The 8,007-nt window shown below is 37.9% G+C and overlaps 1 non-coding gene across 1 annotated transcript; it reads right to left on the reverse strand.

Moving 5' to 3' along the window:
- Positions 1-7,275: 7,275 nt before the first annotated feature.
- On the reverse strand, positions 7,276-7,407 carry LOC111763061 (small nucleolar RNA SNORA38). The gene has a single exon (XR_002796017.1). It is a non-coding gene; the product is annotated as a small nucleolar RNA SNORA38 (small nucleolar RNA).
- Positions 7,408-8,007: the final 600 nt, after the last annotated feature.

Below are 8,007 nucleotides of genomic sequence, written 5' to 3' on the forward strand. Positions count from 1 at the left end.
GAGCATGATTCAAAGCACTTATTAAACACTTGTAGTGAATGGTATTTCCTTTGTGGTTTGGGGAGGGGGAGGGCTTGAAAAGGAGCAGCTCTTGGTTGCAATTCTAAAACGTCACAACATTCCTTTTCAAGAGGAATCTGGGTCGTCCACCCTGCAGATGACTGGAATGCCACGGCCAGATGTCCATGGTCAGCTCTGAAATACTGAGCTGAAACAAGGAGCCTTACCTTATCTATTCTGTGGGCCTAGCCACCAGCCCAGCCACTGGCACAGAGTGCATGCTGGGCGATTTGACTCTTGATGAACAAATCAGGAAGTGTTTCCCTAATTCCTGTAAATCCTGGCACATAATTGGCACTCATTAAGTATTTGCTGAAAAGGTGATTGAAGATAGACAAAAAATCAAGCAGCACCTTTTATTTACATTCCGTTGGAAGGAATTCTCTAAGTGCCTCATACATTATTTTATTTAATCACCTTTCAATCATTAAAATTATGTAAAATTTTTGTTCAATTTTTCAAAGAAAACTGATGTAAATAAAAGAAAATGGGCAGGTGTTTTATGGATCTTGAGCAAGATATGTTCAATAGTACGTACGCTTCTAAAGACTAGGTGATCTGCTTCCAGTTGCTACTGGAAATATTACTTCTGGTTATAGCAGATTCAAGGTTAAATGTTTAAATATTGAGAAGAAAGTGTTTCTCCCTCTTCTGAAAATAGGTGAAATAATGCAAATCAGTATCCTATTCTATCAAAATGTGGGTGAATCTAACCAATATTCTTTTATAAAATATATTTGTGCCTTAGAGAAATTTCTCAAGTCAAAATTCTGTGTTAATGGTAGACAACAAATTAGTTACAGGACTTCAGATTTTTGTCACTGTCTTTACATCCAGAATTAGTATAGCCAATGAAATAGCAAAGGTCCAAACTGAAAAGATCTTCCAGGGTCAAGAAAGTGGGCCCACCCACATGCATGGAAATGGTGGATCCAACCCTGCTCTTAGAGGGGCAGGCCTTGTGCTCTGCTGTTCAAGGAGAGTACCGCCACCCCAGTCTTCAGAGATGGTGCTCACAGAGAGTGTGCTTGGAGAGGGCTGGACCTCTACTCCGGTTTTTGAGGGGAACATGAGCACAATGCAAGCCTTTGGGAAGGGTTGGGCTGCCGCTCCATCAGGCTGGAAGGACAAAGAATCAAGCCACAGGTGACTCTCAGACCTTGAAATCCAATGGAGTTTACCCTGCTGTTTCAGACTTCTTTGGAATCTCTGACAAGTTTTCCTTCTCCCTTATGGCATGGGAATGTTTATTGTACGTCTAGATAAGATGGAAGTTGAAATTCAAAGGAACCCAGAAGAGAAGGGAGAAGACACTGCCAAGTGTGCTGCCATGTGACAGAAAAACCAAGGTCTAAGGGTTGTGGCAAACAGCCACAGACTTCTAAGAAAAAGCATCACCTTGCTGATGCCTTGATTTTGGACTTCTCCTAGCCTTAAAAGTATAAACCAATAAATTCCCATTGGTTAAGTCAATCCATTGTATAGTATTTTTAAGCAGCTGGGGAATTAATACAAATGTAATCTCCAAATAATCTTTGTTGTGCATAAAAGCTGCCCTCAAGGACACCAGAGGAATCTGATTAGGTGAATGTATATATCATTTGTCATGATTCCCCTTTACCCATGGCCTTTTTGTATTAACCTACCAACTAGAAATTCTAATTACAGTAAGTAGATTTCACACATGAAATAATTATCATGAGCCATTGAATCAGCCAAGAAGTCAAAGTGGAAAGTTTATTCATGTGTGTTCAACTGTACGGGTGTAGGAAAGCAGGGCATACGACTTAAAAAAATCTTAAGGGACTCTGGAGTCCGATGGCCTGGGTTAGAAATATGCTCCCCCATGTATGAGATATGATATGAAACTTAAGGCAATTTACTTTTCTTTATTCAGTTCATCAACTTTGAGGCCTGTTTCTAACTCTTCAGGTAGTTGTGAGGGTTGCATAATGCAGTAATCCATACTTCTGATTTATTAGCAGTATTTCACAGCACCTGACACATAATAAGCATTCGATAAATGCTGACTGTTGTTGTTATTATTTATTATTGTTATTACTTTACTATTAGCAAGGAGGGTTTATGGATGTCAATTCCAGTCATATGTTCTTAAGGAGGTGTGGTGATTATTTGTCAAACTTTACCATGAAGTACTCTATTTGGGAGACTCCTAAATATATCTTCCTATATTTTGTTATAATTTTCCAGTAGCCCCAGGATTAATTAAGCCTGAGGAAAAATATCTCTTTAAAAGGCATTTAGCATTAATCTCTGGCTTTAGACTTAAACCCTAAGGCTCAGCAGACCCTTTTATTTCAACTACTTGGGAGATGAGCAGTTAGACTGAAGTCTTGCTGTTTTTTGACATTTGTTTCAAGAGCAAAAACAGCTTTAATGATTTTGCTGGGATTGTTGGTGATCATATCTCTATAACCAATTGTCCTTTGAATATGAGGACTAATATGGGGAATGGGAAATGTTTCTAATACTTGTTTTTGTACAGAATAAGAGCAGTTAATTTTATAGCACTTGCTGTGTGCCAGGACTGTTCTTCAGACATTAAACTCTTTAAGCATTGCTCAGAGCTTCCAATTTAAAGGTGCCAACATTAAGCCACTAAGGCTTAATTCACTTAGAGTTTTTTTCCCTCAGTAAGTATTTCAAGTTAAGCATTTCAAAGAATATAGTGGTTAGATTAAACTCTACAAAGCAAATTTGTATGTTGCTGGATTTCCTCTAGGTTTTTGGCTATGTTATATAAATGAATTTAAGAACATCTGGGTTTAGTTAAGCCAATAGTTTATTAAAGAAATAAGAGAATAGAATAGGAATGGGAGAAAATAACAGATTATAGGTCCCAGGTATACTTAAAGGTTGGTACAGGCAGAGAGAGAAAGAAGGGATGATTTAACTTTTGCACTTGCTTTTTTTTTTTAAAGATACTTAGGTTACATAAAATGTTACATAAAAATATATAAGGGTTTCCCATATGCCCCACTCCCCACACCTCCCACTTTTCACCACTAAGAGCTTCTTTCATTAGTGTGGTACATTCATTGCAATTGATGAACACATTTTGGAGCTTTGCCACTAAGCATGCATTATAGTTTACATTGTAGATTACACTCTCTCCTACTCAGTTTTGTGGGTTATGGCAGGATATATAATTGCCTGTATCTGTTGTTGCAATGTCATTGAAGACATTTCCAAGTCCTGAAAATGCCCCCATATTGCACCTCTTTTTCTCTCTCCCTGACTTCAGCAGCTCCAGTGGCCACTGTTTCCACATCAATGAAATCATTTCTTCCATTGCTAGAACCGCAATAAGTCTATAGTAGAATACCAGTAAGTCCACTCTAGTCCATATTTTATTCCCCAATCCTGAGGATTCTGGGATGATGATGTCCATGCTACCTCTTATTGTGTGCTTGCTTTTTAAACCATTAATTATTTCTCCCCATTGTTTGCTATTTTAATTACTCCACCTGTCAGTTTCCCCCCTAAAGGGGTCATGCCAATGACAAGTCCCCTTGAGAATATCTGGTGCTTTGCCTAGATCCTGCACAAAATCCAGTTCTAAAGGGGGGTTCCCTCAAGGTTCTTCAAGCAGCTTTTTTAGGGGGGAGGACTCTTTGGCTCAGGTGGGTTCCATGGCCACATGTTTCATGGCCACATGTTTCTGCCAGATCCCAGATTTGTCCTTTCATTCCCTAAACTATCCTGCTTCATGTATACTTGGCGAACAAGAGAACGAGAGCACAAAGCAGTCAGCCTGATGATTATTAGGGATCATTTATATCTAGGCAAGGCTCCAAAGCTGGAAAACAGACCTAGCTTTTATCGCTAATAAAGGCATGATACCTAAGTGGTCGCCATAACTCAGATCAAATCTGCCATAATGAAGCTGAACTCAAATTTGCTTTCTGCATTCACAGAAGCTGTTTCTCGTTTATTTTTCACTCTGTCCTCTGGAAAAAGAGAGGGCACAGGGAAAATTTTGTGTCCAGAAATGAAAAATGCTCTGAAATTTTTGTAATCATATAGCCAACCCATGGTTAACATATAGATGGTCAATCTGGATTATAGATGTGACTGGCCTCATAGAAAAAAAAAGAACAGTAAACTCTCACAGGTTCAGTGGCCCTTTGTGGACTGTGTTGAGAGGCACTCTCTTTTTCCAGCTGTTCCCTAAAGAGTGTACAAGACCTTATGATATGCATGTTAAAATGCATTTCTCCCTAGGCTTCATCTTGTCTTTCACATTTTCTTCTTTCCTTTATCCCAACTTCTTATCTTTTTATGTTTACATTTATTTCATCATTTTTTATTTTTGTAAACAATAAACTTATTTCTTCCTGGACAAGCAACAAGTTATTAATACTCAGGATTGGTTGTCAGTCCCCAGGGTGCCAGCTCAGCTGCATAGCCTGCATGGCCAACATCCATACTCTCTATTCCAATAGCTCAGTGCTGGATCATGCCAGTAGTTAAATATCTTTCATATTTTCTCAAATTACGTACACATATGAATTGCACATACAGTCAATCTGTGCTTTTATAACCCCAAAGGGATCTGAAAGACCAAAGAACGCAAAAACAAAAACAAATAACAAACAAAAAAACACCTAAAACTGAAAATATGTATCCCAACTATTTTCAAACAACTATATCACACACAGTATTTTTTTTAAGGAACTCAAAGGAATGAAGTAAGTACTCAAATGAATGAAGGCCATTAAGAGTCTGGTGTCCCCTCCAAACTCAATAGTCATTCAAAGCTGGAGTTGCTCCAAAGAGGAAGTTTCTGCATCTTTGAATATTACTCCATCACCCTGAGACCCAGTCCCGTCCAGGACTTGTAGATGTGATCTGTCGACATCTTTTATCTTCTCACTTGATTATTTTTTAGATTTATAATACAGTACCAAGAGGGTTAATTTGCAAAAGACAGAAACTACTTTCAGAAGAAAGAATACTTTATAAAGAGCTTTCAGTGCTTTTTAAAAAATCGGTGGTAGAGTTAGAGGTTCAGGCTCTGGACTGGGCTTTGAGGAATGACACTGATAAAAATATATACTTCAGAACTGACCTGCCAAGGGAACTGCTTCCTTTGTTAAAATCAGGAAATTGGAGAATCAGGAAGCTGCTACTGGAAATGTTGACCCCAGAAGCACACTGCCTTAGCTATGCTCTAAGCCCTACATGACCCCTACAAAACTAGTGTCTGGACACAAGAATTCCACTGTGGAAAAACACCAATGCTTCCATAGCTCTGCTTTCCAAAGAAACAACAAGAGTTGAAATGTGGCCTCTAATGTCATGCAAATGTAGTTGATTGGCCCAACAAAATCACATCTGGACCCTTAGATCAAGAGGATCCCAGAAATGAAAGTTTTTAGTATTCTAGTATAATTTTGCTGGGCAAGAGGGCATGTTAGAAAAGCATTTTTCAAATTCTACATTGCAAATTACTTATGGGTCATAAAATCAATTTATTTAATGGGCCATAAAATCAATGGCTTTTTAAGGAAATGAAATAAGATAGATCATTGTATCCTTTGTACTTAGGGAGGATTGTTTTGTAAAGCTTTTTATTTCAGGTTAGTATATATATGTGTATCATGTTATGCTGTAAAATGATCATATGGACTGTATGGATCAGAGTCAATGAAGTTTGATATCCACTGCACTAGAGGGTAGAATAGATTTTGAATACGAATTCACAAATATCCAACATAAACCTTATGAAGCTGAACTGAAATCTAGACTAACTGTATCTATTTTCTATTGACGCTATAACCGATTATTACAAATTTAGTGACTTAAAACAACACAATTTTTTTTTTTTGAGGTACCAAGGCCAAGGATTGGAACTGGTACCTTGATTTGGGAAGCTGGTGCTCAACTACTGAGTCACATCAGCTCCCTACTATGACCAATACTGAAAATAACTAGTTACCTTTTGTTTCTCCTCCGCTCCCCCTCCTCCAGCATTGGATTAGGAATAAAACATTTTATACCAATTTAATAACTATTAAGTCCAGTAGTGAGTTTATGCTACCTTTTATGTATGTGCCCCATTCTTGTTCACCTTTGTTTAGAGTCGTGCTGCATCTACATTGTCAGAATATTGCCATCATTGTCCCCTTTATGCCCAGCATTTAGTCTCAGTTCTACAAGTAAACGTATATTCAATGCTCACAGGTAAATATATAGGCAATGCACTCCAATCACTTTAGTTGTCTAAAGTTTCTCAGGAAAGGTTGTTGGAAATATATTCCCTGAGTCCTTACATGTTCATAAAAGTTACCTGTTAGAAGTGGATGTAGCTCAAGTTGCTGAGTTCCTGTTTCACATGTATAAGATCCCAGATTCGATCTCTGGTACATCTGAAAAGCAAAAAAGACAAACAAACATAAAAATGGAAAAAAAAACCCAACAACTCTCATTGGGGAGTGGATGTAGTTCAGTTGTTGAGCATCTTCTCCCATGTATGTGGTCCTGTGTTTACTCCCTGGTACTACCTTAAAACAAGTTATCTAGTGCCTTTAGGCTTGGCAGTCAATTTTGCAGAATATAAAACTCTTGACTTACATTTCTTTCCTTGAATATAGTAATTATGATACTATTCTGCCACAAATCATTATTTTTTAAAAATAATTTCATTATGAATTTTTTGCCTTTATAATTGATCTGAATACTATTTCTGATAACTATGAAAGAATGTTCTTTCCTTATTAGTCCAATAATTTTATTAGAATATGTCTTAGCCATGAGGTGCAGCGGTGCTCAGAGATGTATTCACCAAGTGCAATGAATGTCTCATGATGATGGAGGAGGTTGTTGTTATGGGGGGAGGAGTGGGATGAGGGGGGTGGGGGTATATGGGGACCTCCTATTTTTTTAATGTAACATAAAAAAATAAAGACAAAAAAAATGCATGCTAAAAAAAAAAAAAAAAGAATATGTCTTAGTGTTTGCTATTCTGAGAAAATTATCTCATAAACATGGTAAAGTTTTAAGACTTCTTTTATTCCAGGAAATTTTTATTTTATTTTATTTTATTTTATTTTTTATTTTGTGCCATATTGCTTTGCTAGTTTTTTGGGGATTCATATGTAGATTGCATGCTTTTTGCCTACATATACATATTTAACTATCTCTGAAGTATTTTTATTGTGCTTTTATTTATTCATTTTTCTTTTATATTTTATGTGTGGGAAAGGGTAATCTTGAGCCTATGGGGAGCAAGTTAGCTCCAGATTTCTCCAAGTCTTTATCTCTTTGCCTCCAATTCTTGCATGTCCAAGGACAGGGAACCACAGACACACCTTTGTAGAAGTGTGAAGTCTTTTTACTTTTGTCTTCAATTTTTTAATCTTTTCATTTTTTCTTTCTTTCCAGCTTCTATTACAGAGGTCACAGATATCTGTGACACACCATTGTAGTAACTTGCTCCAAAGATATCTTCTTGTCACTAACATCATCCAAAAGAGCAGGGGAAGAAGTCTCACCATGGTTGGTCTCAGGATAGCTGAAAATTGCTCCAGTTCTTGGTCAATAGATAGCTCCACTCACCCCACTTCACCCCAGAGAAGAGAGAAAAATGTATACTCGGTGAGGGTGGCTTTTATCCACCCCGGAGAGTTGCAGGCCCTGTCACTGAGAACCCCTGCTCGGATAAGCATCTGGGGCTGCTTGTTCTTGGTTTCCACATTTAAGACCTGGCAGGACCTTTCCTTTAGGTTTAACATCTCCTCTAGGTTGTAGGAAGGCACACAACAAAAAAGAAGGTGTGGGTAGCAGGTGGGGGTAGCAAAAGGCCAGAGGATGGTCACTTAGTATATGTCTGTGACTTCCCCAGGGAAGGAAGTAAGGTCAGTAAGGTCTGGGCAACGGTGTCTGTGACTTTCCTAACATCTTTGGTTTATGGTATCATCCATG

This window comes from Dasypus novemcinctus, chromosome 3 (genome assembly GCF_030445035.2).
Source record: "Dasypus novemcinctus isolate mDasNov1 chromosome 3, mDasNov1.1.hap2, whole genome shotgun sequence".
NCBI lineage: Eukaryota > Metazoa > Chordata > Mammalia > Cingulata > Dasypodidae > Dasypus > Dasypus novemcinctus.